Source organism: Brassica napus, assembly GCF_020379485.1.
Source record: "Brassica napus cultivar Da-Ae chromosome A8 unlocalized genomic scaffold, Da-Ae chrA08_Random_3, whole genome shotgun sequence".
Taxonomy (NCBI): Eukaryota; Viridiplantae; Streptophyta; class Magnoliopsida; order Brassicales; family Brassicaceae; genus Brassica; species Brassica napus.
In genome coordinates, this window is record NW_026014090.1 from 6,951 (window position 1) to 22,675 (window position 15,725).

The 15,725-nt window shown below is 39.2% G+C and overlaps 4 pseudogenes; 1 reads left to right on the forward strand and 3 right to left on the reverse strand.

Annotated features, from left to right (window-relative positions):
- Nucleotides 1-1,291: 1,291 nt before the first annotated feature.
- Nucleotides 1,292-2,978, reverse strand: LOC125594495 (annotated as a pseudogene).
- Nucleotides 2,979-3,855: 877 nt separating this feature from the next.
- Nucleotides 3,856-7,344, reverse strand: LOC125594498 (annotated as a pseudogene).
- Nucleotides 7,345-8,641: 1,297 nt separating this feature from the next.
- Nucleotides 8,642-11,231, reverse strand: LOC125594493 (annotated as a pseudogene).
- A 29-nt stretch (nt 11,232-11,260) lies between these two features.
- On the forward strand, nt 11,261-14,123 carry LOC125594494 (annotated as a pseudogene).
- Nucleotides 14,124-15,725: the final 1,602 nt, after the last annotated feature.

Below are 15,725 nucleotides of genomic sequence, written 5' to 3' on the forward strand. Positions count from 1 at the left end.
AACATAGCACGTAATTAGGTAAGCGATAGTGAAATTTTAAAATATTAATTAATATCATATCATCTTTATATGTAGTTAAAATGTCATGTTAATTATTCATAATACTAATTAAGTATAGTTTTCCGTATTTATGTTTCCGATACATGCGAGTAATAAAAGTTGGCATATAGTTCATGCTGTTTAACATGATACTAACCGAGAGTATTAGACAAAATGATCACACGGTTATGAATGGAACAAGTGAAATAACCATGTGTGTTTTTTCATAATTAACCTAGATCAGTAAGACGAACCCTCGATAAAGCAAAACTCATCGCTCATTAAACACTTGGCTTACCTTAATTGATAGAAGGTTGCATGATGAAATGACAATTAAATGAACTTTTAAATGAACTTATATTTTCATATAGATTAGTGAACATAAAACAAAAGCTTATAAAGTTATAATTCATACGTATATATAGTAGGGAAATTGCAGCCAGTTGAATTAAAAGTATGCTTTCTATCATGCTTCTTCACCTCCTGTTTAATAAAGCTCAAGACCATTCATTACATGTAATATACTATAGCTAGTTTATAACCCTACAATAGTTTATATATCCACACCAAATAACTATAGCTAGTTTATTTAACCCAACAATAGTATACAACGATACCTTACCTGCATCTTGCCACAAAAGCAGTACATATCCACAGAAGAAACAATTGTGAACTAAAAGTTAAATGTGTCCTTTTTTGAAAAAAAATATCCTGAGAATCAAATTTGATTTGATCTTGAAAACAATACTTTGTTTAAAATATACTAAAAAGTAAAAACTAAGAAACGTTGAGGACAACAAATCTTAGAAAAGTAGCTGCTTTGTGTATTGCTAATAACATTTTTCGATGTTTTACGCTCTGAAAGTGTATCACACTACTTAACCCGAATTTAGAATATTTTCCGACTAATGTTAGGACTAATCATTTGTTACGATTTACCATATAAATCATTTGGATTGAATCTCGAATTCAGACTGACCAAGTAGTGATAGTTTAGTTCTAAAGAGAATCGAACCCATAACTGATGTACGTTTTTTTCGGAACCGATTGGATCAGCCGACAGGCGTTATCAAAAAAAAAAAATCTTCAATGTTGGATCATGTGCGATGTCATAGCGTTGTATGATAATGCCAGCTAACGAATGAATTATCAAATACAAAGATAAGACAATGTATTGGCCGATGAATCATATATGTAAATTTATATTGGACTTATTAGTGTGAAATAAAGACATCATACTTTTCAACAAAAGTGTTCCACAAACAAAAATCTTATTCAAACATTAAGGAGTCATATGTGTATTACTATTATGCAGAAAACATAGAAATATAATAGTACAATTCGTATAATAATAAAGTAATCATGTCAAAATGCAGAATTTGTTTAGCCTCTCGCGATAACCCGAGGCTTTGAGTGTGTATACAAAACATAAAACAAAAGAAACTTGAATTCATCACGAAGCACAAAGTGTGTAAAACACAACAACTATGAACTCTATGAAGCTGGAAACTGAATAACATGAAATTCAAGAGATTCCCACAACAAAAAACTTCAAGCTTTCACAAGCTATTTTATGAGGAAAGTAAAAACGCAGGAGATGAAGTTATAAGTAAAAAGCTAAAGCAAATGAATCAGATCTTCAATTGCAATGCTCCTGTGCTTCTAAGCAGGAGTCGAAGAAGCATCGGGTTTCGTATCCAGCCCAAGTTCCCTCCTCAAGTTTCTTCCACGCATTCAAGAAACTCGGAGGAAACTTCTTCTTCACCGTCCTAATCAACCCTTAGCGTCATTCACCTTCTTGTTCCTCACCAACCCAACAGCCAAATGCTGCAAAGTGTTAAAATCAGGAATCTTGTTCATACCCACACTCTTCTTGAAGATCGCGTACCCTTGCTCATACAAACCACTGTCACACAGATGAAACACCAACGTCCTAAACGTAGCCGCGTTAGGAGCACACTGTTCTCTTAAGCCCTTCAAACACTTTCTTAGCCTCATCCAACATCCCCTTCTCGCAATACGCCGTCATAAGATAGTTGTAACTAATCGTATCAGGCTTCAAGCCCTTAACACTCATCTCCTCGATCAACTCCCATACTCTCTCAGGACCTCTTTCTGAGCATTCATTAAACGAACGTTATACGCTGCACTATCAAATTCAATTCCTTTCTTAACCATCTCGTTCCACAAGCTCTCTGCTAACTCAACTTTACCATTCTTATACAAAGAACCTAAGATCGTAGTGAAAGCAATGGTGGTAACCTCCATGTTTCGTTTACCTTCCATCTCTCTCATAATCTCGATAGCTTTCTCCGGCGAGCCAGCGTCGCAATACGACTTAATCAATATCCCGTAAGAGACTCTATCGGGGACGATGGTGCTATACCTCTGAGGCATTCGTCGAACAGTTGGGGGACTTTCTCAAAGTTCTGAGAGTTAAGACACGCCGTTAGCAAGTGCGTGAAGGAGACAGTTCTCGGCGTCTCGTCCTCGTGTCCGACCCATCCCTCTCGAGCCCATCTGCGTCGGAGCGAGCATCGAGCAGCTCTTCCGTAGGATCTGATGAGCGTGGAGTAGAAAGGCTCCTCCTTTATCCTCGGGTCGTCCTTGTGGGACTCGATCAGGGCTTCGATGTCGGAGAATCGGTTGCATTTCGCGAGGCGGCGGACGGTGAGCTCCTGGGCGTAGCGGGAGGAGACGGGGGAGGCGGAGTGGTTGGAGACGTTGGAGTAGATCTCGAGGGCTTTGTCGGGGTCGTGCTGTTTGCGGAGGATGCTCTTCGCTTTGGAGGCGGAGATCTTGGTGGACTCTAGGACGGTGGTCGCGGCATCTCCGGTGGTGGTGGTGAAGCGGCGGAGGTGGCGGAGGGAGAGACGGGATGCAGCCATTTTGCAGAGGAGGTGACGAAATGTGGAGAGGGAAGGCACAAAGGGAGAAGCTTTAGGGTTAAGATTTTTGCAAAAAAAAAAAAAATTTATTATAAATTGTAAAAATGATTATATTTATGGTTTTACAACTGACCATTTTATTTGGTTTATAAAGATCCATGTCTTCTCTCTTGCATCACACTGAATTATTTTGTTTGAACAATGTTAAAAGTTTTCTATAATTTTTTTTCATATTTTATTCGTTTAATATTTTGAGAAAAATATGAGTACAAAACCAACAATTTTACATTTTTTTACCTATGACAGTTTTGTTTTTTATTATCGTGTTATATAAGTCTACAGCTAACATTTTTATTAATCTTATTAACGATTTAAATCGTACACTAATAGTTTGTAAACAATTAATTTTGTGTATTATGCTGTTATGAAAGTTTCCAATATAGAAATTTCTATATTAATCAGATAACTCATAATTCTTGTTCGGAAGCTCGCTAGGCGCTATTGTTCAGAAACTTGCTAGATGCTACGCGTGCGGTATATACGGACCTAGCGATTTATTAAAAATACGGAGAAAAATCGGAGAATACTCGAAATTTTTTTTTGTATTTTTGATGTATAATACTCTACATACACACGTATAATACATATTTATGTATATGACTCAGCGTAGAAAGCATCCGTCCCAATTCACCACGTTCTACCTACGCATCTCGTATACTCGATCGAATAATCGGCTCCGCGGACAATTTTTGAACAGGGCTCATAATAAATTATTTTTTTATAATTCTAGTAGAGTAAAAACATAACCTCTTGATTAAACAAGAGACTTCAAATACTCTTTAGAAATTTAACGTTCTTCAGGATCATTGAAATAATTATGATCAATGTCTACTAGAGAGAGAAACAAAACAGGACTTCATTGGTAAGGTTTAGCAAACAAAAGTATCAAAATCATATATTGGTCTTAAAATAACACAAAGCGTCTTTTACTGAAGCAAAAAACTGAAGAGAACTTAAAGGTACTAGACAGCAAGCAAACAAACAAAGGATGAGCTTCAGGCTCCATACTCTCCCTGATCAAACTTGTCTTCTGGATAAAATACAGCAACCACTTCATTCCCTCCTCCAAACTTCCTACCATTCATCCCGCTTCTTGCCCTCGACGAAACCTTCAGTATCAACATACTTCAAGAACACCTGCATTCATTCCCACTGAGTTCAAGTTCTGCAAGAGAGAAAGATAGAGAGGCGAGGTCTTTAGTACAAACCTTGCCAAGGCCTGGCACTGGCTCACCGCTGGGGCTAGGACGCGGAATCACAACGCTGGTCAACATACCTGCATTTTAAGAGTTAAACAACAAACATTCCAAACAAGAGACATACAGAGACAAAAACGTTAGTTTTTAAAGAGTAGCCATTTGTGAAAAAAATAAGATATGCAGTCTCCAGTCTGAGTATGTTAGGTGCTGATTCTTTATAGCAAAAGGCTGTAAAACAGACATATACAAACCAAAGAAAACAGAGAGACAAATCAATATGCTTTGTTTTAATCTTTATATATATCTCCAAAATGGATATAATAAAATGCAAAATAAAAGAAATCTCTTACCAAACTTTCCGCCTTCTTGTCTCATGTCTTCCATTATATCTTCAAACTCCTCATCGTCTTTAAGCTCATCCTCAGTAACAACTTGAGTCAAACATACAACTGTAGTTGCCACTGGACCCGGCTGGAACATATTCATCTGCAAAAAAGATAAAAAAAGCACACAAGCCTTGCAATTAATAAACCATAAAGAAACAAAGGTTGCTACATAACTCAATTTTACCTGAAAAGCAATCTGCTGCTGTGCATGCAACAACACACTCTCCTGTTCAGGTTTTGGCTGCATTGATCCCTGGTTAGCGCGTCTCACAGTGAGAGTCTTGTCTCCCATTTTAATACCGTTCAGAGCAACGCAGGCAATATCTGTAACGGCGACATCTTGGTACACACAGAAGGCGTATCCTTTGGAGTTCCCAGTTTCTCGATCTTTGACGAGGTCAAACCCCTTTAGGGCTCCAAAGCTTTCCAGCAGCTCCCTGACTTGTGCCTCGGTGAAGTAATATGGAAGTCCACCGACGAAGATACGGTCTGGGCCTTCGAGACCGCCGGAAGCACCTGGAGTCAGACCAACAGCAGCTAAGTTTAGATGGGGACTGGGCTGGCTTGGGCCAAGAGATGCAGCTAGAGATGGGTTATAGTCACTAGGTCTCCTCACTTCACTGGGCTCTCACTCATGGAAGTAAAAAAAAAGATTCAAATACTCTCCAACACACCTAATACTTAGTAGAAGGGTGAATATTAAAAAATTGTACCTCAAATATAATGCCATCCAAGGACATTGCGTTACTAGCCTCTTCAACGGATCTCATCTCCACAAAAGCAAACTTCTTCTCGTGGTGTATGTAAACATTGACGACGGCATCACCTGGACCAGCGGTGTTTCACCACCAACCCAGCCATAACTTGACTAAAAATGTAGCCACAGACTGCAATACAGGAAAGTAAATCAATGTTAATATCAATCAAAACGCTGGAGTATAGTTCAGTGGGAAAAAAAAAAAAAAAGTGGCTATCAACCTGTTCATTAGCCACAGGGGAAAGCCCACCAAGACTCTCTGAGAGCATGCCTAGTCGCCTGAAGACACAGAAAGGTTAATAAGAAGAGTAGCAAGTTAGCAACAGAAATATAGATAGGTATAATATACTCAATGAAAATCAAAGACGGCTGCTGTGTCATAGCGTCAATGCATGGAATAGAGAGGAGGTCCACCGAATGCCTGCAGGACATAGCTTAGAAAGAGACTAAGAACTCAATACATAGTTGTTAAAGGTAAAGATAAAAGACCTGTCCAGTCTGTAAAGGGAATATGTTGGGCATTCACAGCGAGGAGGAAGAGTTGGTGGTGGTGGAGGAACTTGGCCTACAAAATGAGAAAAACAAGATAATACATGAGAAGTGTAAATATAAGAAGACATTTTACCTTCCCTGAAAAAGCAACTGCGATATAATAGTAGACATCCGGCCAAATCTAATTCCACTAGAAAATCATTTGTGAACAAAACCAGTGATAGGTACTGAGGATGAGCAGTACCAATAAAAAAATTGCAGAAATTCCTCCTTGTATATAAGAGCTAACAGCCCACACCCAAATGTTGCCTTACAAAATAGAAAAGCAAACAAGAAACACAAAAGAACAAAAACAACCAAAACCTCTCAGTTCTAACGTTGTATCCCATGTAAAATGAACAAGAACAGCCTATGTGCATTATGGGAATGAACTCTACATTATGCCAAATTAAAGAAGACAAAAAAAGGATACCTGTAACAGCAGCACCAGCAGCTAACATTGCAGAGGCTGGAGGTGCCATATCGAATCCACTGACCCGTTTGCTGCAAGAACATAGATTTGATGTAAGCTAAAATTCTTAGAATAAAAATAATCATTTCACAGAAGAGTAGTTAGAGCCAGGAAGATAAGTTACGTTTTTGATGGAGAGCGAGACCTTGATCTGCGCCTAGATCTATCCTTGGAACGCGAACGAGACCTATGACGCGTCTATCTCCTCTGTCATCTCTACGCCTATAATTTATTTTAAACACACAAAAATTAGAATTCGAATTCGAAAGGATTTCATTTAATAGAAAAAGATAGATTAGTAGTCACCTATCATAGTCACGGTCACGGCTGCCTCTGCGGTAGTCATCATCGGGTCTCTACTACCACGGTCTCTTCTATCACCACGGTCTCTACTACGATCCCTGTGGCGGCTACGACGCTCACGATCCCTGTCTCTACTTCTCTCCTTGCTTCTGTCTCTGCTTCGATCTACAGATCCCTTCTCTCTTTCTCTGTCTTTACTTCTTGAAGACTCTCTTTCATTGTCACGTGTTTCTCCCTACACAAGAATCCTCATCACTTACAACTTATATATAAATCAAACTAAACAAAAAAAAAAACACTACACATAACAAGTAAACTCAACCCCAAACTAATCTTCAATTCGCTCTATACCCTAAACCCTTACAATCTGCAGTTTTTAACCAGTATACTAAAAATCGATTCTTTATTGAATTCAATTACGCATCGAAGCTAATAAACATAGATTTGAATCTCTGAAAACAAATCCATTGAACAATCGGAAGCTGGAAGATTGTAGCGTAATCAAAGAGCATAAAGTACCTGAGATTTCGAGTCTGTTTGATCCTCGATTTCTCCGCCGCGGCCGCCGTTATCATCGGCCTCGAAGCCGTCAACAGCTGTCCCGTTTCCCTCGTGATCTTCGAAGTCAGACATAGTAACGCACGCTTTCACCGGAGATAGGGGGTTTAAGATAAGTTTCCTCTCTGTTTCTGCGCGCCGAGATTTGGACGAATGGAGAAAACAAATTTTTTTTAGGGCAATTTCGATTGTTCTGTTATTAAATAAAGACGAGACCAACCGAAAGGGTAGTTTTGTCAGTGTCGTGTTTGGTCTTAAAACTCTTAATAAGGATTGCGACACGTCAGCAACGACAATTATTTCGCAAAAAAAAAGGATATACGGCCCGGTCCGAATCCAAGCTACCCAGTCCGATCCAAGTCTTCATTGTGGCCCAATCCATGTATGTTTGAGTTCACTAAATGAAAACCGAACCGATATTGACTCGGTCAATGATCGGTCCACCGATTCGACTGGGTTTTAAATTTAATTTAATTTTAGATTAAACAATTATATACATATATATGTATAACTATAAATTTATTTTTATAAAATTTTATATCATTGTGAGAAATTAAAAATGATATGAAAATAAAATGGAAATTTTTAAAAATAATATAAAATATAATGAAAAATCATTTGTTTAGATGGATATTCAAAAAGTAATACGATTTTTTATGAATTTTTTTAAATTTGCAGTTTTTATATTTTAATTGAATTTAAGAAAATCGGGTTTTCATATTGCATCGGATCCCAATTTTACCAAATTTCATCAATTTCTGACTAGATTTCCGGTTTAACTCAAATCCAGTTTTTGTACAACACGAAACCAGATAGAAGACAGAATCACGTCTCCGGTCCTGTCCGGTTTTCAAAACATTGACTAAACCTAATTTTGACTTTTGAGTAAGTGATAAACATTTTAAAATAGCTTAATATTCCTTTATGATTTATATGTATATTGTTTACAAAAAAATAGAGAGGCAAAACACATGTTTTATTAGGTTTTGTCCAAGATTTTTTCCCCTTTAACAAGTAACTTAACCAAAGATTTAACCAATTCACTAGAAGTAAACTTGGTCGCTTTTTACTATAAATTGATGGTTGGGTTCTAACTATAAAAAATTTACCGTAAAAAATAATATGTATAAAAATTTTATTTAGTTAAAAAATATGTAGCTTTAAAATTTATTGCTAGAGTAAAATATTTCCTACAACTTAAAAAATAGGGTTTTAAAAATAAAGGTTTCACAACTTTTTTTTTATTTTTTTGGTTGTACTTTTAAAAATCAATATAAATTTTAAAAATCAAAAATGATGGATGATTTTAAAAGCTATAATGGATGATTTTAAAAGCTATATAGAAAAATTAAAATTAAAGTTAGCTCCTACAGCCCAATCACCAGTATAATACTATAATGTCTCAGAACTTGGAAAACTTTATTATTCACGTTCCGCATATACAAAGATTTTAATAAAACAAGGACAATACAATACAATACATAAACGTAGCATACACAAACTAAAAGAAAAAACAAGAGACCTCAAATTCAAACTTCTGACCATATATATAACACAAACACTCTCGACTCAAAAGCTTCTCTAGGCGTTCTCTCCTTCTTCTCAGTCTTCCCACTGAGGTTGAGTCGGCCACAACTTCTCTTCTTGTTTCCATCTCTCTTCCTCTTCCTTCTTCGCCTCTTCTTCTTCTCTCTTCCTCTCTTCATCTCTCATCTTCGTCTCCATGGATGCTTGCGGTTCTTGTGGTTCTCCTTGTCCTGGCTGCGGTTGGAACGGCTTTTGTGGTCCTTCTGGTTCTCCTTGCGGTGGTTTTTGTGCTCCCCTTGCGGGGTTTTGTGGCTCTCCTTGCGGTGGCTGTGGTGGTTGCTGTGCGGGTGCCTCGGCGCACTTCTTCTCTTCGTCTTCCTTAAGCTTCTCCAACTCTCCTTCCGCACAAGCAGGACATCCCAACACAGCGGCCTCCTTCTGAGCTTCCAACAATCCAGCAATCATAAAACTACTCACATTAAACGACGCAGCCAATACCTCCCGGTCAAGCGACCACAAAACCGAGTTCTTCCCAGCCAAGAACTGCGGCTCATTATTCTTAGCCGAAGTAGTAAACCCAACAAACACCAACGAGTCATTAAGGAAAGACATTTGAGCCATTGGATGTAACGTGGAACGCGAAAATATCTCCTTTCTCTACCTTAAACCTCATGTTCTTACACTCTGATGATGATCTCGAAATGGAATTCCTAAGCACCCTAACCATTCCTGATCCTCTCACCACGACTGATATCTCGCAAGCCCATGGGTTCCAGTGTGGTCCCATCATTGATCCTTGCGTTAGATTCACCATGGAAACTCCAACCATTGAGCCTTGTAATACTTTAAGATCCTTCCTGTTGATGGTTATGGTTTGACCGTTAGGGCTTTGGAAGTCGGGTTGGGATTCGAATACATTGAATGTCGTTGCCTTCTTTGGCTTCTTCTTCTTTTCTTTCTTTCTTCTCTTTTTCTCTTCACCTTCTTGTTTTCCACTGAGTCTGCACTTGCATCTCCGGAAAATAGTTTGAGTAATCGCGTTTGGAGCGGCCACGTGTTGGTGTCGGTGTCGGTGTTGGCTTCACCTGGTGTGGTCAGCATATCGTGCACGATCATGGTGGCTGTGTACGGTTCCTCATCAGCCCTATAATCTCCTCAGGAACCTAATCAAAAGTAACAAATACAGTTAATTAATCACACTTAGCATAACTTAAGATAGCATCTCCTATAGTATTTTTGTTGGTTTTATCTACTAGAGTAACTTTTTTTTACTAAACTATAGTAACTTGAGAAGCAAGATATACACATATTCGTATCTTCCAGCTCGCATAACCTAAAATAGCATAAACTATTGTACTTTTGTTGGTTTTACCTACTAGAGTAACTTGAGAAGCAAGATATACAAATATTAAAATTTTGCACCCCAAGTTACATCAATATCACACGTATACATATAAAAACCTAGACATAGACAGATAACATGCGTACGTACCCCAAAAGCTGATTTGAGAATTGTTTCATCAAAACCAAACAAGAGATCTGTGACACTTGAATACGCACCAAAGCAAGGATCCTGCACCACGGAAGACGATCCACAAAAGAAGAAAGATATATATACAATATATATACAGTAAGAAAATGAAAAAGAGTCATATCTTACATGTAAACATTCCTGGCTGTTGGAAAAGATAGCGTAAATCTTAAGTTTGGTTCCAAGGAAGATATCCACCGGCTTGCTCTGTAAGTAGAAAACTGTACCGGGACGTAGCCGTAAACGTCCCCTAGTCTTATCTCAGTACTTGTCGCTTGCGCCTCTACCCAATTCAGAATCCCACTCCTATACAATCACAAAACCAGTTTTTAACATAATAGGAACAAAACCGCAAAAGCTGATTCGTAAACCCAACCAAATAAACTGATTTTGATCCTTTCTCTAGCCAACGTTAACCAAACCAAACCAAAATTGGGCTAATAGTTTACCCTTTTTACTTTTGCCAAATATTGAGTTTTCATATAAAATGATGTTGTTTTTGTAACGGGTTACAAACGTCTAGTCACAATCTAGGCTTATCTTGTTCTATCTTCTGCCAAGTTTACCGTAATTTATCATGAAAACAAATAATGAGATACTTTGCCAAATAACGAAGCCTAACCGAAGATGGAACACCGAACACGAACCGAGATTAAACCATCTCAACCCATAATCATGCAATAGTGGACTATATACTCAAAGCAAAATCAAGGGGTGAAACCAAATACATGCAGAGGAGCCTAAACGTTTACTAAACGTTAATAAAAAAGTTTAAATAAAATAATTGGAGGTCTATAACTATATAATTTTTTTTTTTTGGTAAACGATAACCTATAATAAATTACTTGGTTTTCAGAAAAAAAACTATACATTACTTCTAAAAAACAAAGAAAAACCGAAAAATAAAGCAGAGACAGCAGGGGACAGATATGGGACCTGAGCTCTCCGAGGACAGTCGGGGGAGAGCCGAGATCGCGCATGGGCCTTTGCACCACCGTTATTTCGAATTATGGTCCCCGTCCGGATCCGTTGGCGTAGCGTCTTGGTCCAAGGTCAAAGAGAAAAGACCCCTGTAACTTAAAGTCAAAGATGGTATGACAGCGTTTAGAAATGGCCGAAACAGAGAATCAGCTAGAAGCTGCTCAACTCATCAGGAGCATGCAGAAAGCTCTCAGTCTAATTCTCAGCAAGCACACAGATACTCGATAAGTACATGGCGACAATCAACCCGAGCAGGTCGATGTGAGTCTTATACAAGCAGCTAATGAGGAAGATATGTGGCGACTCAGAGATGGTGGTGCCATTCTGTGTTTCTACCTGGATGGGATGATATAAATAAAACAAGACAGAGATACTTGACAGCCCTTTTTTCTCGGATGGTAGTTAAATTCACATTATATGTCTTCACCAATGGTTCCAGCAGGGGAGCAGAAGAAAGTTTTCAGTCGCCCTCCTCGAGTTGTCGCAAGATTGTGCTCGCTACGAATATCTGAGTCAGCAGTGACCATTGATGATGTGGTTTACGTGATAGATAGTGGCCGATGAAGGAAAAGAGCTATGATCCTTACAGTAATGTTTCAACCCTTCAATCTCCTGGGTATCGAAAGGCAAATGCCAAACAGCGTGAGGGTCGCGCAGGTCGTTGCCAGCCTGGCATTTGTTATCATCTTTATTCTAGACTTCGTGCAGCCTTCTATGCCATTTTAAAGTTCCTGAGATTAAGAGGATGCCTGTAGAAGAACTCTGCTTACAGGTACTGCTTACTTCATTTTACTTTGCTGTGTATAGCAGTTACTATTTATCGTCCTTAATGTTATTTTCAGGTTAAGATCCTCGATCCAAATTGTAAAACAAATGATTTCCTCCAGAAACTGTTGGACCCGCCTGTTGATCAAAGTATGCAAACGCCTTGAGCATCCTACAAGACATCGGGCCCTGACACCAGAAGAGCTGACAGAACTTGGAGAGAATTTGGTCATCTCCCAGTTCATCCTCTGATAAGCAAAATGCTTTTCTTCGCTGTATAGTGAACTGTCTGGATCCAGCACTTACTCTGGCATGTGCGCAGACTACAAGAACCTTTACCATGCCCATGTCGCCAGTTGAAAGACAGAAAGCTGCTACTGCAAAGCTTGAACTTGCGTCGCTCTGTGAGGCGACAGTGATCACCTAGCGGTTGTTGCTGCCTTTGACTGCTGGAAAAACGCAAAAGAAAGAGGTCTTGCGGCTGAGTTTTGCTCTCAGTATTTGTCTCCCCAAGTGCTATGAAGATGTTGGATCAGATGCGTAGCCAACTTGAGTCAGAACTTAAAAGACATGGATCATTCCTAATGACATATCGAGTTGTAGCCAGAACTCGCGTGACCCGGGTATACTCCGTGCTGTCCTAGCTGTAGGATTGTATCCAATGGTGGGGAGATTGTGCCCATCTTTTGGTAATAATCGAAGATCTTTGGTAGAGACTGTTAGTGGTGCCAAGTTCGTGTGCATTCACTCTCAAACAACTTCAACTTGTCGTCGAGGAAGTATGATGAATCTTTAGTTGTTTTCGATGAGATCACACGTGGAGATGAGGCATGCACATACGAAACTGTACCGTGCTCGATCTCCCTTTGTTACTGGTCTCAACAGAGATAGCTGTAGCTCCTACAGTTAGCAGTGAAGCTGATGATAGTGGATGACGCGGAAGAAGAAGATGATGAAGAAACAGGAGAAGAAGAGAAGAGGAAGATTAGAGAGGGGATGAATATACATAAAGCAGAGAGTAGGCGTGAACAGAACATGATTTCTTCGCCTGAAATTCAGTCAAGTTAGTAGTTGATCGTTGGCTGCCTTTCAAAACCACAGCCCTTGAAGTTGCTCAAATGTACATTTGCGTGAGCGATAACTGCATCCATTTTGTTTAAGGTAAGTTTGTAATCGGTTATACTGAAAGGTTTTGTTATCTGATTTGAGTTTTTCAACCGTTCATTGCATTTTATAGGTAAGAACATCCACGGGAAAACTACCGCCTCATCTTGGAGCTTCTATGTATGCAATAGCTCGTATTCTCTCATATGATGGTCATGCGGGACTTTCATCTCCATCGGAGTCTATGAGGCCAAAACATTCGAGGACTGAGATGTATGAAACTGGAGGATGGGAAGAAAAGCCGAACTCTTTCCTCAACTCACTCTTTTGGTCTCTGAGTCTGAGAGAGCACAAGCCTTCTTCTTCTGGTCACGTGAATAGGAATCGACAGCATGGTTTCAACACGGTTCAAACAGAAGTTGCATCAATGCATACGCAGCAAAACATATCACAAAGAAACCCCAAGCAGCTATCAATGGTGATTCGGGTAAGAAAAAGGAGAAATGTATGTTAATCACACCAATGGGATTCACCAGCCTGAAGCTGCATCTATTGCTAAGCAATCAAAGCACAAATCAGCCAACAGTTCGAGTTCAGGTAACAAGAAAGAGAACATGCCTTCGGATCAGGTCTATGGTAATCAGCACCAAACTCAGCTCCAAGAGAAGCTGCCTCACCGGTGGCTAAGCATCAGATCAGTAAGAAAACAAAGAACAGGCCAGCCAACACCTCGGATTTTGGCAAGAAAAACACAGTATGTTCCAAGATCGATCTCCATAAAAAGGAACGCGAAGACAAAGTAGAGTCAGAAGGGAAATGCATGAAGAACCAATGGGTTTTGGTTTTGGGTCTCATGTAGGCACAGACAATTGAATGCATATCAAACAATGTGGTGTATGGTACGTAGGTGGATGGTTCCTATCTATTACGGTGGTTTTTGTTAACATATTCAAGAGCCCAATTTTTAACCGGCTTCATGTTGTGACAGTTTCTACTTTCTAGAGTATGGTTGCCATGTTACTCATAAAGACTATTCTTGCAGCTTTATCACCTCAATGAGATCAATTGGTATATACAACCTTGTGGCAACATCAAACACTGAAGATGCCCCAAATTCAAAATCCAAAGGAACACCTTCATTCAACTCCACACTTGAAAAGCACTCGTTCACTTTGGTCTCCAGGTTAAACAAGAAAGAAAGAAAAAGAAATGCCTCTCTAGTTGTTGTAGTGCCTCTCTAGTTGTTTGTTAGTCTTTTGTATGAGGGTTGCTTCTATAACCATTTTACATAAAGTTTTCTTTGCAGCAAAACGTCATGCAAAGAAAAACCCCAACAGCTACATGAAAAAAATGCAACGAAACAAAGAACTCTAATGAAATGGTTTGACACAGCTCATAACGACAAAAGGCTCCATGGCTTATTAGAATTTCTGAATAAGGTTCCCACTATACCGAACATTGATGTAACTGAGCTATCTCTTCCTCAAAATTACAAACAGAGCTCAACGCAAAAAAAAACAGAGCAGATGTGGATGATGTAAGAATGCTGATAACCTAACAACAAAAAGTTTGACTTGGTGATATCCGTACGGACCCACAGAGCGCTGGTAGGACGAGAAACACAGTGCAAACGGTCAGGTCTCTCAAGATAACTAATAAATTCACTTGGCAGAGCCTGTTCTTCATTTTCTTACGAGAGAAGAATCTGTCAGCTGTTACACAAGTAAAAAAAATGCAGACCCTGTCCTCATGACTCACAGAGATTTTGTTTTACTAAGGTTCTCATCCACCAATATATTTCAAAAATCTGCCATGGAAGCTTCAAACTCTTGCCGTTAACATGTACAACTGTGGCTACATAATGATGACTGAGTTCACTTATGACGGGAGAACAAAGGTGCTCTACCTCATCTCAAAAACTCCAGTTACGGATTATGGAAGCCTAGCCAGCATCTTTTTATCAGGGTCATGGGGCACAGTTCTACATCCTGATATCCAATAAAGAAACCAAACGGTAAGCACAACACCGTCCGTAAGTAACCATCAAAGATGCAAAGACAGAACAACACTAACTTTTGATATTCTGTATGGAATGCCCACACTTAAAAACACTGAACAACTCAAACAACCGGACTCTTTACGCAACTTGAGTTGCATCTGAGCCGATTGAGTTAGATGCGTTCTTGGAATATGTGACACCCATGTTTCAGCATCTTTCTATAACTCTCTCAGCATTCAACTCCATTCCGTGACTTTTATAAGCCTTAACCATAATCGCAAACGTCTTAGTAACCAGCCATAATTAGTCTCCCCATCTCATTTACAAACCCCCTTCCATTTCTTCAAACGTCTTTGTGAGCCATACATCATTATCTTACAGTGGTAGAGAGACCTGCATAGCTTCCATCCAGCAGACTCCGCGCGCTTGACGAACTAACAAGAACTGTCTACTTCATTACTTCTGAGTAAGCTGCAGTGATCGCCCGCATAATACTCGATTTGATTAACACATGTGTTGTGCTTAACGCCTCGTCATCCTCCTCTCCATTGATTCAAGAATGTCTTCTTGAGCATACATCGAATCAAAAGCACATTCAACCAAGGGTAATATTCCTCCCCAGAGA